This window comes from Diadema antillarum, unplaced genomic scaffold (genome assembly GCF_040938485.1).
Source record: "Diadema antillarum isolate AM-2024a unplaced genomic scaffold, OU_Dant_1.0 scf00000001, whole genome shotgun sequence".
NCBI classification, from domain to species: domain Eukaryota; kingdom Metazoa; phylum Echinodermata; class Echinoidea; order Diadematoida; family Diadematidae; genus Diadema; species Diadema antillarum.
In genome coordinates, this window is record NW_027270890.1 from 3,784,149 (window position 1) to 3,808,718 (window position 24,570).

A 24,570-nucleotide genomic window follows, 5' to 3' on the forward strand; every position below is an offset into this window, starting at 1 on the left:
TTCTCCTTTTTTTTCAGGGGTACTGGACACCATAAATGAAATCACAGCCCCTCCACCACCTGCTCCAACACCCGATCCAAACGCGTGCGTTCCTGTGAATATCGCCCTCTGCCAAGCGCACGGCTTTACCCACACCAAGTTCCCCAACGTGTTCGGCCACACGGGACCGAACGACGCGGTTGTCGACATCAGCGCCCTCACGAGTCTGATCGGCTCGCAGTGCTCCAATGACATCATCCCCTTCGTATGTGGTGCCTATATGCCCAAGTGTAACCCTGTGACCAACGAAGCCATTAAACCGTGCAAGGAAACATGCAGGAGAATCTCCAAGGAATGCAAAGACACCATCAAGGAACTGTCTCTAGGAAGGCTGGATCTCTTCTCCTGCAGAAACTACGCGTCGAAGAAGGATCCAGGCGCATGCGTGTTAGGTGACTGTCTAGTTTTATCCCGTTTAGTTTTATATGGTTTAATAGTTTTGTCTGGCTTAGTTTTTCGATGCGATAGTGGTTGCATAACAGAATATCAGGTAATCCAGATTTTGAACGTGATATGATTTGATGATGATTTGATTTGATTTGATGGTGGTAATAATAGGAGATTATGGCAGTAGCACTTATCATCACTTGACGTAATTCGGATAATAATTCAATTTCAACTTTTAATATGTCTGCAACTTTTCTTTCAAGAATGAAATAGTTCGCTACATGACCGCGATTTCTTAGACACTTCGATAGTAAGGACATATTTGTATTAAAATTGATTGCTTAGCGGTCTTTGATCTGAGGGAGGCTTCCTGACACTGTCAGGAATCTTCTTGACCTATCAGGAAAATTTGCTGAGATGCTTGTAACATAGCTTGTATCCTGATTATTGTTCTTCGCTATCTCCCTGATCCTTTGATAATCCGTATGTTCCAGTAAGTTGTGAGTTACTGAATGTCTGCATGAACGTTTCTCCTAGACATCCGGGCCCCTGCCAAACCGATCATTATGAACGTTACGCGCCCAGCCGCGTCGCAAGCCCGGATGTACTTCCAGCAACCGGCCATTCCCGAGGTCAGAGTCGGCGGTCTCGAGATCACCTTCTTCACTGCAATGGGCGACGATCAGGGCACGCTTACCACCGCAGTGGATGCCGAGGGTGTGGCGGATATCGATGTGATGACGGGATCGCAGTACACCCTCATGGTTCGCGCCTTCAATGACTGGGGCAAGAGTGAATACGTAGATGCTATCGTGCCTGAATATCTATACGGTGAGAATTCGTGTTCTCCTTTGAAATGTCCCAGTGCTTTAAGAGTCTTTGGATCAGAGATCAAGTGTCAATACCATATAAAGTACAATTCCGTTATAACGAACACGGTTATAACGAATTTCAATGAAGTAAAATATTCAGGCTGCAGCATTATCCACTCTATGCATTTTTATAAGTTTATTTGTTCGGTTTTAACGAAATTTCGATCTGACGAAAGAAAACTGCCGATCCCGAGGATCTTTCTTAGGACGGGAGTCCACTGTAATTTAGACCTAGAAATTTGTCAAAACTGATAAATTTGGTGAGCCATTTTAATTTATGATTAGGAGCAAGTGGCCATGCAATTTCTTATATCTTTAACACAGAACTATAAATATTCGAACTTTGCGTCTTGCGGACTATAAACTTCAGGTTTTGCTCATACACGATGAACATTGCACACATTCTCCGTGAAGCCTGAGATTCAAATTCAACCACATTGTTAGAAATGATTGAAAGATTATAGTTAACAAACAATTTTCATGTGACGATATCCCAAAGAGCCAGCTACAACATGTCGAAATTGGAGAGAGATCCAACCAGGGATAAATGATTTACTGCTCAATGATTAAGGTCATGTCGATTTGTGTTTCGCAAAAAAAAAGGGGGACTGCCATAATGGTAAAATGTCAAATAATCTAATTTGACAAAGGTAACTTCAATCGATTACCATGAAGACGTTATCAAAGTCAATAATTATAGGAACAATTTCGATTGAGAATTCAATAAGCCTCAACGTTGGGAAATGTAGGTAAAAGTTGATCATATTAGTGTAAGTGAGACACGCTGGAATGAACTTGAAATCTGACAACGTCACTGTCAAATTTCATACTTTTCATCCCACGCAGGAATTTTGATAATTTTGAATTAGTTTGCAAGACTAAAACTGTTAGCTGACATCTTCCACCCATCAGCTTTCAGAATGTGTAAGAAAATGTCAGGGTCGTCTTCCATTCTAACGAACTAATTCAGCTGATCTGTGCACGAATAATCCTTAATAGATATCTGAGCCTCAAATCACGGCAGGAGCTGGCCTAGGAAATCTTTCAGATCAAGGGATCTTTCAGATCAAGTGCCCAGATTGTTTTTTTCTGCAAATAAAGTGATTTCTTTCATTATATTCATGCAAGGAGATATGACAGAAATTTTTGAGCCTTTATTCACCAGCTGTCGTACTCGTAAAGGCCACCGCACACTATACATCTTTCTGTCGCACGACCAGGCGACTTTGGATCTGAAATAAACCACCGTGTTTATTCGGAGGCCATTTTGATTTACAGTATTTCGGATCCAAAGTCTGTCAGTCGTGCGACCGAAAGTCGTATATGGTGTGCGATGGCCTTCAGTCTTCTTCATCAACAGTTTATATTGGTTGTGCCTCGATTTCGTTTGTTCTGCCTTTTTTTTTCTTGTTTTTAATTCTTTTATCCATTTCATATGTCTCTTTCTCCATCGTCATCGTCATCGTGATCATCATCGGTTTCTTTGTCATCTCCCATTCCAGATCACTGTGAGAGGATCACAATGACTATGTGTCAAGACTTCAGGTACTCCTACACACAGTTCCCTAACATCTTACAGCACCAAAGACAGGAAGACGCAGGTCTAGAACTCAACCAGTTTTTCCCGCTGGTCAATGTTGGCTGCTCGGCGGATCTCGCACCATTCCTCTGCTCCATGTACGCCCCACCCTGCACGGGAACCAGCAACCAAGGTTGGTATCTAAGGTTTACAGGCCTATTGAATGGGGTGTTAGCCAGTGAAGGCAAAAGGTATATTCTGTACTTCATATTGGCAAAAGGAGAAACTCATCACGTTATTTAAAGTCACATGCTTCCATCAGTAAAGCGATGATTTCTTCTCGATAATCGGTATTCCCACCTCTCCATTCACCATGAGTGCTCGTGGAAATTGTGGGAACTCGGGTCTTTTCTTTTCCGAAAACGAGATGATTACTCCTTATGGATTCAGAGGGTGTGCTCGACGGCTCAATGTTCTAGTCATCGCTATAAATTATTGATCATAAAAAGCAGATCTTATGGAGAACCATGATTTGGCTCAGTCGGTAGGGCGTCTGCAGCCATATCCAAAGGACCCCGGTTTGATACCAAAGTCTCACTGAGGAATGTTGCGTGTGATCATTCCGTCCCTTCTAATACGAGGCAAAACATTCTCTGTCACTCGGACAGGACGTAATGTATATCTGAAGAAGGCTTCCGTGATTTGGAAATTATGTTTTACTACTGAGATTTACATGTTGCAGTGAAACAGCTCCTTTAATTCTCCTTTGAACCTGAGTTTGATCTTTGTGGAAATGTCAGCAGCCACAGAAACGCAGAGCTTCGCCAACACTGTGTAGTTTCTCTAGGAAGGGTGCTGAACGCATGAACTTTTGTCCAAAGGAGTTCCGAAATGTTAAAATGATTTCTATTTGTACTCATGTCCCGTTTATAGAAAGTCGTTATATTGATGTCTGCTCCTCGAGACTAACAGTCTGTGTCTCTTTGTATGTTTCTCTCGCGCCATCTCTGTATGTTTTGTGCCTCTCTGTATGTTTCTGTGTCTCTCCCTGTATGTTTGTGTCTCTCTCTATATATATGTTTCTGTATCTCTCTCGGTATGTTTCTATGTCACTCTGTATGTTTCTGTGTCTCTCTGTATGTTTCTGTCTCTCTGTATGTTTCTGTGTCTCTCTGTATGTTTCTGTCTCTCTGTATGTTTATGTGTCTCTCTGTATGTTTCTGTCCCTCGGTATGTTTCTATGTCACTCTGTATGTTTCTGTGTCTCTCTGTATGTTTCTGTCTCTCTGTATGTTTCTGTCTCTCTGTATGTTTCTGTGTCTCTCTATATGTTTCTGTCTCTCTCTCGTTATGTTTCTATGTCACTGTGTATGTTTCTGTGTCTCTCTGTATGTTTCTGTCTCTCTGTATGTTTCTGTGTTCGTTCTGTCTCTCTCTCTGTATGTGTTCGTGACTCTCTGTATATGTCTGCAGTCATTACACCATGCCGTGAGCTTTGTCAGTCCGCCCGCAGTGGCTGCGAACCGCTCATGAATAAATTCGGCTACGATTGGCCTGAAACCATGGACTGTTCCATGCTTCCATCTGTGGAGGAAGAAGGCGGTATCAAGTGCTTCAATAATGGTAAGTCAACGACGTACTTCCCTTCGATCCCTTCAAAGAAAGAGGTTACATTGCAGTGTGCCTGTCTGCTTTACAGGACTTTTTCCCGTGAAATCCCAAAACAATTTCCCCCCACGGGGATATTTATCATTTTACATCAAACTAATATTCATCTGAACACAAATTTCAAATAATCATTTCAAATAATCCCAAAATCCCAAAACATGACCAAGATTTTTGCCATGTTCGTTGTCATTCAAGATACTTCACAAGTATAGGCCTACTTCAGAAAATACTTACGTATAAATTACAATTTCTACTAAAATTAAGTAAAAAATTTTTAATGAGTTTTTTTTTTCCTTTGGTATATTATGTTCTGAGTTGCTTATTCTACCCATAAGTCTGATTAAAAAGGATTTATAATGACATATTTTGGTGTTTACATCATGTTTTTATGATTTTTAATGAAGAATACATGTTCCTTTAAGGAAAATAAGGCGTTGCCATGGCAACGGGTGAAGACGTCGGTTAGAAAAATGGCAACAAGTGGATTCGCGTTCAGCACCCCCAAAATAGGGGAAATAGCACAAAAAATCAAAATCTACAGAAAATTTTAAGAACACCCCAATATTGTGACAACTCGCCGTGTACTATATGTGCTTAGATTACACTGAAATGCCGCAAAGAGGGTAGCCTTTTGCCAAGACCTTCTCGCTGCATGGTGGTAAGGGGATGGGGGAGAACGAAGTGAGCTCAGCTGAGTTGAACAGCGCGAGGTCACACTCAGCTGAGCTCGCTTCGCTCGCCCGTTATTGACGTCATACAGCGAGAGGGCCTTGACAAAGGTCTACAAAGAGATTTAAGTAGCATGATAGGACTTATCTGCCCTAACGTATGACAGCAGACAGGTATCATACCGCGCCTAAAAATAATTGTGAAATATTTAGTTTATTTTCTGAGAAATTAATTTTATGCAAAATAGTGATATAACGCAGATGAAGGCGCAATTAAATCTCAATGACGCGCCTCAAACACAACAACAAACAGTAGACGCTGTGTACGACTGATAGTCTATCATGCCAGACCTTCTCTGACTACCTATCGAAACTGTTCCCATTACTAGTAATTCATAGCTCCATAGCATCCATAGCATTGCAACAACTAACGAGCATAAAGTCGCATCACGTCCCCTCGCCTCGTCACCTTAAATGTTAATGTGCCCGTCGATCTCACTGAATAACATCAACCAACCCACTATCTAATCCGATGCCCTCCACAACAGTATCGTAAAAGCTCTAACTTTGACATTAAAAAGCTATAACTTGACATTAAAGGGAAGATAAACCCCAAGAACAATGTGGATTGAGTGGAAGCAGCAACATTAGTAGAGCACATCAGTGAAAGTTTGAAGAAAATCGGACAATCGATGCAAAAGTTATGAATTTTTAAAGTTTTGGTGTTGGAACCGCTGGATTAGGAGACTACTAGAGGTTATGACGTTTGAGTGGACAACAATACCAAGAAAATATAAAGAAAATACTACAAAAATCCATTTTTCATGAAAATTACAAATTCCATCGACTTGATATTGACATATGTTAATGGTAGGATTATTCCCCCTGCTTTCTGAAAGCGGTTGGTCCACTGCTCTTACATGATTCAAGAAAAGTGAATTTTTGTTGAATTTCCTTTATATTTTCTTTGTATTGTTGTCCACTCATACGTCATATCCTCTAGTAGTCTCCTCATCCAGCGGTTCCAGCACCAAAACTTTAAAAATTCATAACTTTTGCATTGATTGTCCGATTTTCCTCAACTTTCACTGATGTGTTCTACTAATGTTGCTGCTTTCACTCAATCCACATTGCTCTTTGGGTTTACCTTCCCTTTAACTGGCACCAACCAATTCGATTAAAGCGTTGAATTATGCCTACAGACACCATGCGAATCTCATGAATAATATTATTGTCGCTGTTCCAAGAGAACACGAGTAGACTTATACAAGTAATATGTTGCGGTGACTGGCGTGTCAAACTGCCTTTTCTCATACATGTACTTGAAGGAAAACTCGTTTTGTATATTTGTTCCGATAAGATTGAATCTTAAAAACTAACTATCAATTTTTTTTTTCTCTCTCTCTTTCTCCAGTGGGCTTAATAATGCGGCCGGACGAGAGTCGCCTCGCGGTCGAAGAAGGAGACTCGATCACGCCTTACTGCACGTCGACGACCAGGGACTCGAGGCCGCAGTGGCTGGATCCAAGTGGTCAGATTGTCCCTCTAAAACCTGAGGGTCAGTGCTATTTGCTTTATTCAAACAATAGCCCAATAGCCAGTATAGTCCCATTTCAGTCCATGTAGTATTTTTAAATGCGTGCCCGTTCTCGCTCTGGCAAGGATATGTTAATATTTCAACTGCAATCATGCTTTACTTTTCGTAGTCACAGCCACGTCATCGTAATCCAGTCTACACCATTGCTGAAATACTCCTGTAAGTTAAAATTCACCGTCAGCCTGTCTTTTCATATTCGAAAAAAGTCTTTGAAAATGAAACATAGCCTTTCTGTCGGTTTGTGACGTAATCAATGCAGGTCTCACGGCCGAGGTACCAAATGTGTTCACCAAGGAAATCGGCGGGCAGACGATCTCCCTATCAATTACGGCGCTGTCGGCAAACTCCAGCGGATCGTACACGTGCGAGCTTGGTAGCGAGCAAAGGTCCATGGTCATCTCTATGCCAAGTAAGTGCGCCCATGCGCAAGTCACATTAATGCTATGCGTCCGGCATTGCGTCAAAAAAAAAAGAAAAAAAAAATGGACAGGAGGTAATGCCCCAGTCACACAGTGCTTTACGATGGGTTACGTCTGCCGCGGATAGATACGGATGAGTGCACGCAGGGGGACGCAGCGTGGACGCAGGCATCCGCAGGGACGTATGTAGACGTAACTGTCCGTAACTCATCCGTAAAGAAACGCAAAATGACGTCGCCAAAATTTTGAATTGTTCAAAATTTCGCAGAGGGACGCCATGGATGCAAACTTACGCAAGTAACCGGAACCAAACGTGACTATCCGTAACTTAACCAAACGTGACTATCCGTGACTACCCGTGGCTTGGACGCGGACAATCCGCAAAAATGTTTACCTCCCGTCCGTTTGCGTTCGCTTACGTCCACTGTAAGTATCCGAAATTAACCGCAAGTTAACGTATCACAACAGTTTCGTCCGCTTACGGATATTTACGGACAGCTGCGGATGCTGCGGACAATTACGTCCTTCGACGTTTTCCGTTTTCCACTCGCATGGGAACACAAAAACTCGTGGGAAGCCACACAACTCGTGTTGCCAAGCTGCAGCGCCTTTACCTGAAGGAATGCTACAACACAGTCGGAGCGGTGGAGAGGCAGAACCGCATGGTCAAATTATGAAATTTCTCCCACAATTAATGGTCATTTTAAGTGGCACCCATATACCATTTATACTCATGACATTGGTTGACTGTTGGTGCTGAACTTTTTTTTCTTGCACTCTTCGAATGCATATTTTTCGAAAAAAGCAATATTTTGGGTAGGGGATGGGGTGACAGCATTTTATTCACTTTTCTGGCCGGGGAAGGTGTGGGACAAGGGCAACTATATAAAATGACAACGAATTTAGTATTTCTCTATAGTCTTACCCACTTCACGCTCCATCGAATGTGTATTACGTTTTTTTAAATATTGTATCTGGGTGTGGGATGGGTGTTTGAAAGTCTTGATGTCTTTTTTTTCTGGAAATTTAATAAGAATTGCTTTATAATAAATATCTCCTTAACATAACCCAATAAGTCATGAATATCGCTGAACAACGACAGCGTAACCACAGTTTGTCTATTCCATGACTGTAAGTAATATTTTCTTACTCTAATGTGTAACTTATCGATCTATATTGTATTTTATTTGTGGTATAATGATGTTATAATATTCTTTACATTTATGACGTTTATTCATATTTGAGTTGCACAAACAAAATTCAAACTTCATGTTCAAAATTTCATATATCTTTTATTATTGTATAGCAAATTAAAGGATTAATTTTTTCACAACATGTACGTAATTCAATTTCAGTTTTCCCCAGCGTACGATGTAAGACAGTCCAAAATGTGATAACCTTGCTGTGTCATAATACACCGACTTAGCAGGGATCGTAAGAGAAAACCAAATTGTCCATAATTATTCATAACAATCTGTAACTATCCGTAACTATCCGCAACTCTCCGCAAGTGTTCAGAACTATTATGTGCCAATTCGTAAGAATATCCGCAAGTGGACGCAAGTATTCGCATCTGGTCGTATCTGTCCGTATCGCCCGCATTTTTCCCGTATGTTTTGTACAAATTTCTGGTGACGGCAAAGGATCCGCGGGGGTCCGCTGAAAAAATGACTTCATTGGACGTAACACCGGACGCAGAGCATTATGTGACTGGGGCCTAAACATTTTGCCGGATGGTCTGCGTCCAAGCTACGTAAAGTTACGTTCACTTACGGATAGTTATGATTATTAACGTATAATCTGCATTCAAAATATCGAGGGTCTGCCGCTGTAATTTGGCGTTTCACTACGGATCAGTAACGTCTACTTTTAATGACCCTGCGAATCCCTAGGTCCGTGCTCCGTCCACTTTTCCTTATCTATCCGCGGCAGACGTAACTCAACGTAAGCGACTGTGTGACTGGGCCTTAAGGCGAATGCCCACTGTCCAACCTTAGCCTGCGAGCTGGTACGAGCTGTATGGGGCGCCATACAGTCTGTGGCTCGTGCCACTTCCGGTTTCATTTTCTTTTTTTTTTCCTTTTTATTTCTTATGTTTTAAAAGAAAATAAAAAAAGGGGGGGGGGGGCTCTCTGGATCCGACACTGAAGATACCTCTCAACGAATAGATTGGTTGCAACTGATTGACAATTGCCCTGCATCGACGTATAAGCACTGAATCAATCATGGGCGTACATAATCGAGTGGGATTCGAACCCACGACCTCCTGATCACCGCACAGGCGTCATCTCCACTAGACCACCGAGCTTTCGCCCGACAGCAAGTGTTGGTTCTAATACTTAAAGCATGCAGTGGGTACTGCGTAATAATTCAAATTCATGAAATTATTTAGTCGAGATGCTTTCATTGCAACTGATTGACAAATATTGTGTTTTTGCCCTGCATTGACGTAAAAAAGCACTGAATAGGTCGTTGGTTCGAATCCCGCTCGAGTATGTACGCCCATGATACTACTAAACACCGATTAATTCAGTGCTTATTTACGCCGATGCAGGGCAATATTATTTGTCAATCAGTTGCAATGAAAGCATCTCGACGGAAGAATTTCACGAATTTGAAGAATTGATTGGTATGATGACCTGTTTTAAATTTGAAACCGAATTCGGCAAGCAGTGAAATTAAATTTACACTCAACCAGTATTGTCGATCTTGAAGACTGCTGTTAAATTTTCCTTGTGACAACATTCAATGTTTTGGGCACATTTTGTAATTTTGATGTGTTTATTGTCCTCATTGTTTATACTGAGTAGTTGGTAATCATGCTGTATTATCTCCGAACAGAAACCTGTGAGATGCTTACATCAGACGGGTGTCTAAGGGTCCTACCGTACAACGTGTCGCTCTATCCGAATCTACTGGGCCACACCACGTCTCTAGAAGCCGAGATCTCTTCGTACCAGTTCCTCCCCCTTCTTGCCGTCGGCTGCTCGCCCATCAACCTGCCTCTCTTCGTCTGTTCCCTCTTCCATCCACCGTGTCAAGATGCCATTGTCCCGCCGTGCGCCGAGCTCTGCAACGCAGCCATGACGGACTGCGCGCCGTATCTTCTGGGCGCGGGACTGACGTGGCCCCAGGGTGCGCAGTGCAGTAGATTCCCCAGCGCTTCAAGTGGGGCGTGCGTACCACCTGTCGGTAGGTTAGAAGCCCTTGTTTGGGAATGTGAAGTAAAGTAGGCCGACGTAACTTCTCAAGTCATTGTTTTTAATGTTACATGATTTAATGATGAATAAAAAGAAGTTTAAAGGTAACATAGGAGCCTAAAACTCACAGCAAAGGAAGTAAAGGTTCTTTCTATCCAAACCAGAATGATTGTGCATTTTTGCATATTTTAGGAATATTATACGCGTGGAGTAACTTTTCTACTACCTGCTATCAGACATGAATGTGTTGCAGACAGACGGCGGAGTAAACAGTGAGGGTACGTGTGATAAAGTATCATGCAACATTGGCCTAAAAATCTTTTCAAAATGCTTCTTATTCCGTCCGCGTAATTTCTTAGGTCTGCCCACCATCACGCCATCAGAAGGGCCGGATCCTACAGCTATGCCGGATCCGACAGATCGACCGGGCGAAACCACGAAGTTACCAATGGAAAGTGTCACCGCAACCACCATGCCTGGTAATGCTACCAATACGACCGGGGAGTTGCTGAGCCGATCGTACGCCATCCGCGACCGCGGAATGGTGCAGATGTTCCGTGGATGGGTGGATGTACAGGGACAGGGCGCTCCCAACGACTTCTGCAGGTAAATGTAACTCCTTAGTCTCTCTCTCCCCCCCCCCTTCTCTGTTTGCGTGTAACCCGCCAATCTGTTGTGCTGTGTTTTAAAGAAAGAAGAGAGAGAGAGAAAAAAAAATAAGGCCCTATACAACAAATAATTTGCCCCAGACAATACTGACATAAATCAAACATAATAAAATCTTAAAGGTATCAAAGAAGAATATTACATATACCATAATGATGTCTCCGCGAGGGAGCTCATATTGGAAGTCTCCGCAAGGAGCTCTTTAGTCTTACAAAATAACTCCACGAAGAAGCTTAAGCAAATAAGAATTATTAGAGTGATATTATTCAGTACCAAAAATAATAGTCATGTCTCTAAAAAGAGCTCATAATAAAAGAATACTATACTCATGGAGAACAAAGTCTAGATTGAAAAAAAAACAAAAAAAATAAACACTAATGAGACCTTAGTGAGTTTGTCACGATGAAAACTGAATAAAAATTGTCATTGTTGATGTTTGATATATGTCAAGGGATATTTACCACAAGATGACTTCTCGTAATCCTGAATCATGTAAAGGTAACAACACGGCGTGGAATAGCATGCTAACTTTTCATTGTAACTTTGTTTGATTTCATCGCTAACCTCGAACATAATTTTCATTTACCACAGTCTTCTCTGCGCATATTGAATCCGAGTATAACTCGTGTGTAAAGAAAAGATGTTATCAGATTTTTTTTTTGGAGAAAGGTACAATAACTGACACTCTGCTTTGATGTTTCAGAATCATTAACGATTGTTCCATTTGCTGACTTAAATTTGTACCACACACCAATGTTCTTGTGGATAAAGCACGAGTTTATTTCGCTCCGTCCTACTGAGGTCATTAATACATAGAAAAAAAAATATGTGAATGGTCCACTTTGTATATTGAACATGGCGGCTGATGACGCTTTGAAGTACAGCATTCAGGTCTGCTTGAAATCATGTCAGCAAAAAGGTTTGTTGAAAAACTCTGGTGTGGATATAGCTAGACCTGCATTGAAATATGGAGCCAGCTTTTATGATTGTGACGTTGACTGATACGATGACGACATGTCATGTGTTCATCTCACTGAATTATACTTCAGTGGTTTATCTCTCGTCGTCACTTTTGCTTTTCAGATGACGTAGTGGATGTTCTCCATTCTGATTGGCCCTCGAAATCGACAGCAGCAAAAATAAAACAATTTGACTCAGGGACAAGAGCGTAATCTGACAGGATAGGAGTGATAATTTCGTATTCTCAAAACATATTTCGTGGGATTGCTACGTGTAGCTCTAAAAGATTTAATGTTTTTCTTTATCAACCACTCAGAATCGTACGAACGGACGGAAAACCTTTTATATCTTGTCTTCTCGCTGGCTCCGAAGTAGATGATCTGATGGCCTACACATCACCGGACCCTTCTGTCGAATGGTTTGACCCAGGTTACTCCCATACTTGGTACATGCGAGATGAGGATGATGATGGACGAGACGATTATTGCAGGTAGGGACAGGACCACAGTGTGTTCATGAGGGTCAAGAAGCAGATTTCCATCTCTGAAAATGTAGAGTTGATTGTAAACTCTTTAATAGTAAAACTCTTTTTTTTTTGGGGGGGGGGGGGGGGAGGGCATTTACGCTGTCGAGAGACTATGCCGAGATTAAAGGTATGTTTTTTTTTCCCCATCAGGGCAGACTAACAATGTAGAAATGACAACAATTAAAAAAAAAGAAAAATAATGGATGATAAAACGCTGACAATTATTTTTTTTTTTTTTGATCAAAGTGGTTGGAATGTTCACTCTTTCCTCGTTTTCCTGTGCTTGAGCGTAATCAACACATTCTGTCTAACTTCCGTAAACTTTACTTTTAGTTTTATTATACATTCATACAAAGCCAACTTATATGGTGTTGAACTATAATCTAGACGTTTAGAGCTGTGTTCAATTTCATAAATTCAAATTGTTCTCACCTTTGCAGGCAAGATACCTTGTGATCGTTATTTTGTGTCGTAATGTGCTCGTTTTTAGAAAAATTTTCGTAATCAGGTTTGCTATCCCTATATTATTATTCTACATATAAATTCCCGTCACTCTATAGCATATCGCAGAAGATTCATTCTGTTTGCATTATGCTGAAGGGAAATTCAACTCGACGAAAAAGAATATTTTGAGAGAGGGAGAGCACTAATCTGAAGCAATAAACAAGATATGAAAGTCGTAGAATAAATGTCTGTTGTTACGATTACTAATTACTCGATTCGGACTCTCATGGACGCATTTAACCCTAAAAAGACTGGGCTATTTTGGTAGCTCGAAAGACTGGGGGGGGGGGGGCCTAAAGGGCGCCCCCCTTAAGATCTCAGCCGTGGATCGCGCGATCGCCGCGGAAATTTGCACAATGGTAGTGTGTGATGTAATCTACAAGATCGTATATTTAAATTTTCCAAAATAGTCTTCTTTTATTTTATTTTGATTAATTATGCTAATTTATGCGATAAATCAGACTTTTTTTATCTAAATCAGTAAATAAAGCTCCAAAAGTGCTCATTTTTGGTCTAGATATTCTTTGTAGCATTCTTAGCAAATGTACTTGAAAAAAAAATCGGTATCAAAATTAATTTCTTATTTGTTTTATTGTTTTATGAATTTCTTATGTATTTCTTTGTTTTTTCGACCTTTTGTTTTTGTTGTTTTTTTCAGCAAAATTTGTGGCAGACCCTTTTTGAGCATAATACTACTAAAACAAATTGATTTTAGCCATTGAGAGTAAAAATAAGCATATTTATATGAACCATGTGATAAAACTCTATTTGTATTGACTTTGTACACAAAATCACATTTTTGAGCCATTTTCGGTCTCACATGCATGTACAAAAAGTTATGTAACTTCAGAACCGTACCCCCGGGCGTCACAAATTTGGTGTCAAAATGTGTGGGAAACTCGAAAGAAAAAAGTCATAGAGCATCGCGGCGAGAGCATTGCGTGTTGCTGAGTAATCGCGCGAAATGTCGAGGGGGGGGGGCCTTTTAGGCCTTTTAGGCCCCCCAGTCTTTTTAGGGTTAAACAGTCGTCTTTTCACTTAATTGTTACTCATTTTACACTCAGTCCTCTCTCGATATCTTGCCCAATTAATGTGGAGACGTCGTAGCCTTTTGACAAGACCTCGTGGCTATAAAAGAGACTAAAATTGCGAGAGAACGGGTGAACACGAGACCGAGAGACGCTGCAGCCACGCCACTGCGGCGTTCACCCGTTTCTCGCAGTGAGGCTTTGTCAAAAGGCAAAAGGGCTAGAGACGTGGCGGCGACGTCCCGCGACTTCTGGGCGAATAAGTTGTCCCCTATTGGAGACGTCTTGGACGTCGCTGTCGAGATGTTTTCTGCATGGTCTTGGAGTAGCACCAGTCGCCCCGACATCAGTCGGGCGGTAGTCGCAGGGACGTCTCTTCCAGTGAGACGGGCCTCTGATACTGCTTTGTACATTGTGTTTGTGGAACAACGACAAAGTAATGCGATTTATTTGTGTGTTTCTCAGTAATATCTTTCTCTCTCTCTTTATGTTATTTCGATAACAGGTGTGTCGGTAGTGTGCCCTCTACGGTGGTGGTGTGTATGAAGGCTGGAAGGGATGGTTTCGAGGGGCCTAGTTTACGATTTTGTACCCGCTAACGCCCCTCAAGATTGCCTCTTCTACCAGGCTGATCCTTTCTTCGGCTATGAGTAGTATTCGTTTGCCTGTCAAGCTGTAACATTTTATACACATAAAAGGGCACACTCAAATTCCGTGACTACTTTCTTATGAGGTTTTTCCTTTTGCTTTTCCATCTTATAGTTAGATTTATACATCATTTTCACTTCCGGTATTTTTGTGAAAAAAACCAACAATAATCCAGAGTACTATCATTGCTAAGGATTGTGATATTATATTGTGTTATGTCTAACTTACATAGTAGACAAACGTGTGTATTGAATATGCCTTTATCAGTAGGCCTAAACTCAGTTTCCTGAAGAGAAAAGGAAGTACATGAAACGTACTGTAAATACATATTAGTGTAAATACATGATGTATCGTCATTTCCTCATAGTGGTTAATATTGAGGGAAAATCAATAAAAAAAAAGAAGAAAAAACAGCGCTGCTAGCGCTGCTGTAAGTTGATCTGTTTAATTTTTATGTCCATCATCCTGGTAAGCGACAGTGATGTATTTTAATCATGGAATTGAAATTACTAAATGGATCCTGTACTCCTATTAACAGATTTGTCGAGGGGAGTTCATGGGCTTTCTTTCACATATGCTTTTCCGTTTTTGTATAGGGTTACAATGTCATCCTACAGAGAGGGGGGGGGGGGGGGCTTTGTTCAAGGTTGCAGCTTTTACAGAAATCTCATAATGAGGGCTCGCTTGACCAATCACATGTGTTCAAGTTCCATTATGAAACTGAAGCTTCATAGCTTGACGAAGTCAACCACATAGGCCCTACCCAGTAAAAAGCTGATGTATGGAGAAAGTCTCCAGATCAACCAAACGTGATAAGAAACAAGAATTTAATCACTGCATCTGGACGTATTTATATTTCAAAATACAGTAATCGAGTTCCTATAGTTCCGAGTTCTCGAACTAAGTAGTATGTTCAGATGCAGTAATTTAATTCTTGTTTTTTACGGTTGAATGTTATTACCAGAATCTACACCAATCAGTCTCCAAATCAAGATTTCATTGACGACGATAACCCCGAATATAACACTAGCAAGTTCATTGTGGTATGTGGATAATGAAATTCTATTCTGAAGTGTTTGATTCACAAAATTACATATTGAGTCATGATGGGCTTTTCCCTTGAAAGAGGATATGTTGAGAAGGGGAAGTGAGTGAAACGTAGTGTAAATACGTTTTAGTGTAAATACATAGACCTTCATTCAGTCCTAATGTTGCGGGAACTTCAGAATCTGAAAATCCCAAGCAACAATCATTAGTTATTATGTTTGGTTGTTTTGATTAATCAATTCAGGTAGAAGCAGTGATGTAACAATGATAAAATTAGATTTTAAAGATTAACACATCATGACTGTATTCCCAACAGTTGTTTGGTTTTTTTTTTGAAAGAAGAAGTGCAGCTTCCTGGTCCTAAATGCATTTATCTCTTGGGAGGAGTAGACCGGAGAGTAGAATGTCAACCTTCTCACAAGAGTTGTTTTAGGATGCAGCTGTTAAAGAAATCTGATACACATAATTTTTATCCTTCAAGATAGATAAAGACTTTCTCCTACACATCAAAGGCACTCGAGTCTTATGATGAATAGGAAGCTTTAGATCTGCGAAGAAGTAACAGCCAGATATAGGAGTAACAGTTGATGCCATATGCAATTTTAAAAGGATGATCTAGTATTGGTTGAGATGAGGAATCAGCTTTTAACTTTTTGCGAGATACGTAGAAACCACCTCATGGCATGTTAAGAGCATATAATTCTATGAGAAATTCAAAGTTGATTTCATAGAAATCGATTTTGAAGTGGCTGGGATATCCCCCCCCCCCTCCAAAAAAAGAAAAGAAAAAAGAGTAAAACAAAGCCATTATAATAAAAAGGTGGGTGCCACCTTTTATTAGGATCGCTTCGTTTTGGATATCTCAGCCATTTCAAACCCAATTTTCGTCGAATAAACTTGAATTCCTCATATTTATAATATGCTCTTTTATACTGTATTTCATAAGATGTTTCTCATCATCTAAAAAAAATAATCATCACAAAAAAAAAAATTGGAAACCTAAAGCCCCATCTCAACCGAAACTGTCCTATCCCTTTCAATATCTCTAGATTCAGTATTTCGAAGAAAGCGATATTCTGAAACATAAAAGAAGCAAGCGCAATGTGGAATGAATACTTGTATTTTGGTATTTGCGCATGGCATTATGGGAACGTAATAGGCCTGCCCGGAATTTCGTCTTCAGAAAAGGCACGTCCGTGCGTGCACATTGTACTGTGTATATTTAATGATGTATTTTGTACGTACTGTGTATACATGCCGTAACAGTGATACTAAAGGTTAGTGTCACGTGTCAAATGCTCTATAGCATTCTCATTACCTCTGAATACGATGTCTTGATATGATTGTAAAATGGAAGAATGAATAAACATTCGTTTCTAGATTAAATCAAATTCACATTCTCTATTTTGTGTGGTTGCAATGTCTCATATTCATTGCGGAAGTGCTCTTTGCATAAATTGAAGATTTCTTAGTTTGGATTCCATCAGAACATAGGCCTATTCAGCATATATATATATATATATATATATATATATATATATAATATGCTGAATATATCAATTTGACCCCCCCCCCCCCCCTTCAGATCTAGGCCGCCGATCGCGCGATCGCCGCAAAATTTTGCATGAACATAGAGCCGGATGTCATCTACAAGATCACATGGTTATACAGTAGAAAAATATTGATGTTCTATTTTTTTTTTGTAAATTAATGATGCAAATTTATGCATGAAATCATATTTTCACCTGTAACTCCATTAAAAAGACTGAAGACTGAAAGTTTTGTGTCGGAATCCCTCAAGACACATCGAACAATTTTCTTGTAAAAAAAATTGCACAATCAAAATCAATTTCTGACGTATAGGTGATATTATTTTGTTGGAACTCCATTTACGAAAGTAATTGCCCACAGGCTGCATAATATTATTATGACATCTTTGTATCTTTGTCAATAGAGGTAATTGAGCATGCACCAACACAAAACGGAGAGTCAAAATAACAGAATCACCTTGGATATCGAAAGATATTCTGACTTCGATTCGCTCCCGGGATTAAGCCAAAAAGAGCAACTCTATAATACATGTATAATGCATGACTGGATATTTATAAAAGGGCACGCAATGATATAACGGAGGCCGCTCGGAAAGCTAAACGGGATTTCATAACTGAAGAAGATTAATTCAGCAATATACACAATCTAAAAGAAATATGGAACCCCCTGAAAAACTAATGCCAAACAAGAATAGTCGGCCTGACATAATTTTATGACAAATAATGTGCCTTACCTATATGTACAGCTAAGAGCTGGCGAATGCTTTCAATGATTTTTCATATACATTGGTAGTAGTGTTGAGAACAAAAGTCATGAAACAAATGCAGACGATCATTTTTAAAAGGTTACATCAAATTTTACTTTCGATACCGTTTCAGTGACATGATACAAAGGCTGTGTAAGGCTTTTACTTTTTTTCAGTGACTTACTGTACAAAATCCTCTCCTTACGAGGACAATGGCAGAGTAGAATCCTCTACCAACAAATGTTAGGGACGCCCCAACGGTTGATTCAAAAAGGTAAAATTAGGTGACGCGGATATCCCAACTTCAATTCGGGGGCCCATTTTTTATGCATTGTTATAGCCACCCTGCGCATGAAACTGAATATCCCAGCTGTGGAGTCTTGTTTGCACTACAACGTGTATAGCCGGAAGAAGAAGAAGAGTGAATTTCTACGTGGCAATTGACCGTGAGTGTTTTAGTGTGAATAATAATATGTGTGTCCTGTCTGTGTGTTTGTCTGTGTATGTATAGATGTGTGCGTATATATATATATATATATATATATATATATATATACATATGTTTATATATACATATGTATATATATATATATATATATATATATATATATATATATATATAAAATATATAAATATACATATCCATATATAATTATATATATTATATACAATGTATATATATATGACGGAGGAAGGGCTGCTGGCAGATGTTGCAGTATATAGTTAACTTGTTGCCTTTTACTGCTGGCAAGCTTTCGACTCTTTTACAGGTCTTCTTAAGGGCTTGGGACGTAAGCAAAAAGCAACCAATTTACGAACACTTAAATAGAATAAGGCAAAAACAAGGCATGCAAAATAAAAGAAAGCCAAAATAAAAACAAACATCAACATAACATATAAGGTGACATTCACCACAGAACAGCAGTATGTCATACATTGGCATGCACGGCGGTGAAAGTTACTGATAGGAGATATATATATATATATATATATATATATATATATATATATGTGTGTGTGTGTGTGTGTGTGTGTGTGTGTGTGTGTGTGTGTTTGTCTGTTGGCCGTTGGGGTGGTAATCTATAAAGTTGCGTGTAGTATTGACCGATTCTGTGACGCGCTATGTGTATTTTTGGCATGGGCAGCGCCATACTGGGTGTATCAGCCGACCCCCCCCCCTCCGCACTCCCCCACCCCTCTCCCTACATTAGCACGCGCGCAGAATGAAAAACTGCTTCAGCCAATAGGCGTCTCGTACTGAGTGCGCGAATGCTTGCTTAGTGCGCGAACCTTTGTTACAAGTGCGTGATAAACATATTGCCCCGGGGTGGGGGAGAGCAGGGGGGGGGGGGGGGGTCGGCTGATACACACCATGGCTGCGCCCTGTGCCGTAAAATGTCTGCTGCCCTCAACGAACCCGAATCGGTCAATATAGGTGAAAACTTCGTACAAATGTTAGTTTTATCTGCAGTAGTACGACGAGCTGTAGTTACCCCGTTGTAAAAGCATTGTCTTTGTGCCTCCATCATAGTCAGTTTCAGCACTGATGGCTTTGGAAGGTTGTGAAAATGAATAATAGTTCAATAAACTTGAAGACGCCCATCGACCTGGACATGTTATTTGCTGGTGGTATGTTAACAACGTTTAATGTCATCTCTTTGTTTTTGTCAGCTGCACTTGCTCTTTCGGTTCCAAGTATACGACTCTTGAATTTTCTAATATAGTATAGGGCCTAATATGCTACCCCACCACTGCCCACAGGACGTAATTCCAGCACAGTGCTTATTGATGATGGTCTCTTTATTTGTACCCTGATATATCACAAATACATTTTGACGTATTTCTTTCATGGGTAAACCCTATGTCTATTATAATGTTACGGAGGAAGATAAGAAATCTAATTGTTGCTATATTCTGTACGTTTTTGTTCTATTTGTACAAACTCATGGACAAATGGAATAAAATGAAATTGAAAATTGAAAATTTATCACTTTCTTTGCGACCGTCTCCGCTTAGAAAGAAAAAGTAGATTACAGAGATTGTAAATGCCATTGCAGCTATGTAGACTCTCTCTCTCTCTCTCCCTCTATTATGTACATCATCAATGGTTAATAAATTGAACAGAACTCCAGAAATGGGCTTAAATCATTGCACTAGTGCTGTCAATACCAGCAGTTAAGAACACACAATTTTTTATTTTATTATCATTATTATTATTATTATTTTTTTTTTTTTTGGGGGGGGGGGCCTCCTTGCATGCTCTGTAATGATACTCTCTGTGTTCCTCAATGAACTGCCTGATGGCATGTTAGCGGCATGATTCATGCCATTTCTGTAGTTCTGTTTCTGTTATTGATAATATCATTTGACCAACAAGTGGACTACGTTTTACTTAACATTGGTATTGGCCTTATACTTGGCGAATATCAAGCTCATTTACGGTATAACACTATCAAATACAGGAACGAATTTTGGTCTGTCTGTTTGTCTGTCTGTCCCTCAAAGAAAAAAAATTGACATGACGAAGGGAAAGTTGGGTCTGCCAACATTTGTTTCCACTTTTACTCACAAAATAATATTGTCCCTTTGGTCGTTATGTAGGCCTATGTGTGTGCATGTGTGCGTGTGCGCTTTTGGTGCCTTCTTCGCATAGGCTCTATTATGATCCGTGACTGATAATGAATCAGAATCTTTCAGAATTTACAGTAGGGTACTGTACTTCATCGTCTGAAAAATTGCAATTCCGAATGAATTTTTCTCTACATATAACACGGCTGAAATTACCGTTGTTGATGATGTTTTTATGCCTACGCATGGGAATGATTATTTTACCTTAAATGTTTTGGTCAGACGTCATAGGATGTTATAGCTTCTGCAAATTTTCTGCATTTGTGGCTTATTAATAACACCTGTCAATAAAAAAGGAGGAAGAATCGCCCTTTTCTGTTGGACCTTAACAGTGTATTTTAACAGATTTTGTTTTGCTTCTGTCTTTGGTTCCGTTTCATTGAAAGACGTCCATTGTACAACTTGTACTACAGCTGTGATATAGTAGACCTAAAGCCCGCCGCACACTATACGACCCATCACGACTATACGACCGTAAGACCATAAGACCCAGTCGTAAGACCTGCCAACGCACTCGATACGACCTGACCTTACGACTTACAACCTGCGCATGCGCTCTTTGCGTGTCCCGTATGTAGCAACCGTAAAATATATATTTTGGATCAAAAATTTATACTCTAGTGATTGGTTGTAAGAGCTTCACGTGATTATAGGTATTATACAAATATACTTGGCCTTGAGAGTTTCCTGTTAAAACTATGGGCAGAGGTGACTCCAAACTAGTACTATTCACTGAGGGGCGCAGCCCCGAAGTGAATAGTACTAGTTTGGAGTCACCGAGGCCCATAGTTTTAACAAGAAACTCGAAACTAGGCAAAGTATATTTGTTTTATATTTTGGATCAAAAATTTGAATAAAAAGTGAAAATCATTATAGGCTTTTAATAGCCTAACTCCGGGACGCTCCGTGTACACAGTTACACTGCAACACTGCGTGTTGGGGCTGGTCGCAGTTCGGCTTTTAGCCGCACTGCGGCGGCAGCGCAGCGCCTGCAATACGCAGCAGTGCGAGAGACCGGAAATTGAAAAACGTAGCAGCCGTGGCACCGCCAGAGTTGCCCGTCGCATGTATCCAAGCGCTCGTATGGCCGCTGCAAACCTGAACACTAGAATTCGGGACCGGACGTGGACGGACCACGTACACTTGATTGTAAAGAAGGGTGATTGTGACATCATTTTGCAAATAGTATATACTATTTGCAAAATGTCGTCATAAAAGTGACGTCATCTTGCAAATAGTACTTCATGGAGTGTCAAACACACCAAAACTCTAAAATAGTTCAAAATACCTATAATCACGTGAAGCTCTTTTAACCAATCAATGGAAGACAAATTTTTGATCCAAAATATAATTTCAACTACGCCAGAAAGTTTACACTCCGTAAAGTACTATTTGTATAATGACGTCACTTCTATGACAACATTTTGCAAATACAAGTGTAGTACAAATTGTATACTATTTGCAAAATGATGTCACAAAGCAATTCTGAAACTATGCGCAGCTTTGTACCCGTCATTCTGTGTAATGTTACATTTTTAACAAACAATTGTTACATCACAAAGCAATTTTGAGTGACATTACGCACTGCTCGTACCGTCACTCTGTGAAATGCATCAATTTCTAACAAAAGGATTGTGACGTCATAAAAACAATTCCGACATTGTGCATTGCATCGCGCTTGCAGTTATGACATCGGGCGCTGCCGCGGCTGCTGCATGTTTCTTATGGTCAACGTAGGATCCCAACACAAGATTGCATCCACCATCTCTCGCTTTGCATTTCCCCCATTTGCCTTTCTTTTTGTTGAATTTTTGATTCAAAATATAAAACAAATACACTTTGCCTAATTTCGAGTTTCTTGTTAAAACTATAGGCATCGGTGCCTCAAAAAGAACCGTTCACTTCGTGATTGCGCCCCTCAGTGAATAGTTCTTTTGGAGTCACCTCTGCCCATAGTTTTAACAAGATACTCTCAAGGCAAAGTATATTTGTATACATGTTTGCAAAGGCTCAGCGAGACAGAATCCGAGACTACTTCAGTTCCCCTGAAAGAAGAGTTGAATGACAAGATAGGACTCTTGACTGAAATTGAAGAGTAGGCCTGAAGCATCTGTACACAATTTTCCTTGTCTTTTATGAGGAAATAACTTCATTTTCTTTATCACAAGTCATATCAATACATGTCACACTAATCTATGTGATGTAAGATAGTCCTTGAGTTGTTTGCAATTATATTTTGTAAATGCAAGGAAACTTTGCGCTGTCGTCCCCTTATCCAACATCGGGTTATCAACTTCAAAATACATTAAACATCTCAGACATTCAAAGTCTTCAAACAAAACAAAAAACCAACGACAACAACAACAACAAAAAACGGTTGTAGTGTGATACTTTCAAAAGGTTTCTTAAATTAGGGCCTAATGTAAATTAAGAATCGATGTTGCAAATACAAAACATCCTTTTCCCAGATCCTGCAGTATTATCTGTATCATCTCGCGTGGATTACTCGAAATACAACTTTTATCTTGCATATCTCACCATTGATAACGGAAAAACAGAGAGTGCATTCTCCTTGTGATGATTTTCTTTCTTCTAAAAAACATTGCTACTAATGATTACTGTAAAAGCACGTTTTGTGTCATCAGGAAACCTTCTGACGACTGTCTTCGTGTTTACTACCATAATATGTACGTACAAAGTATGTATGATGCATTCATATTTACTTGTATGTTATTAATATGTAGGCCTATGCATGTAATTTGTACACTAGTAAATGGTCAAGAGGGGTCATGCATGATTGTACACGTTGTCAATAAGGTTGAATTTGTTGTTGATGTTGTTGTTTTGCGCGCACTCTCATTGCACGTTTTACATGTGTACCTGTGCGCATACTGTGATTTTACTAGTAGGGCCTATAGACAGCTACACATTTGTACGCAGACTTCTATGTGTACAATACTAAGTATCCGACGAGCTTGGTTGTTGCTGGCATCGCTATATCGATCCATCGATCCATTAGTCAGGTGCCATCAGTAAACATCACCCGAGAATAGATTCCGGAATCCTGATCTTATCTACACTATACTGGACACTTTCTACAGAATAAAGGGGCGCCAGTTTTGATCCTAACATATTTGGATTCGAATTTGATCGAGGTTTGAGTGATCTCGCCATCGCTCACTCGTCACACGCAGCTCAACACTCAACACTGACAGTTCAGCACTTCAAACAATGATTGGACTAAACTTGGATGTTGGATTCAAGCAGGAGTAACGTAAAATAGGCCTATGAACCTTCAGGGCTTATTTGGATTCGAATTTGATCGAGGTTTGAGTGATCTCGCCGTCGCTTACTCGCAGCTCAACACTCAACACTGACAGTTCAGCTTTTCAAACAATGATTGGACTAAACTTGGATGTTGGATTCAAGCAGGAGTAACGTGACATTATATAGGCCTATTATTAACCTTCAGGGCTTCTAACAATACGGTACTCGGTACGATGATCCACGCCGCAGCCAACGACTCAAACAGTATGTGAACAGTGGGGGAGAATCTACACCTTTCATCTGTACTCTTGATCTCTATTCTTACTAACGTTAGATACGAGTACTAGTAATTCCACATGCCGAGAATAATCGGAGACTTCATTCAAGCAAGTTTGCCTGTGTAACCTTGTACCTGTGCCTGTAACACACCTGTACCTCCGACGGACCATGGATCCATTGGACAGTAGACTGGGTCTAGATCTTTAGCCTTAACAATGTTAACTGTTGGGAGGTAAGAAGACTAACCACAACGTTAGGGCCTAGGGAGTAGCTAGGAAAGACGGTAAGTGTCTATGAAACGTTAGACTTTTAACACTACAGTTGGGTCTAGAGTTCTAGCCCGAGGGTTCTG

General features: G+C 40.2%; 1 pseudogene; it reads left to right on the forward strand.

Annotated features, from left to right (window-relative positions):
• LOC139722759 (uncharacterized) overlaps positions 1–14,707 on the forward strand; it is a 51,499-nt pseudogene extending 36,792 nt beyond the window's left edge.
• The last annotated feature ends 9,863 nt before the right edge of the window (positions 14,708–24,570 follow it).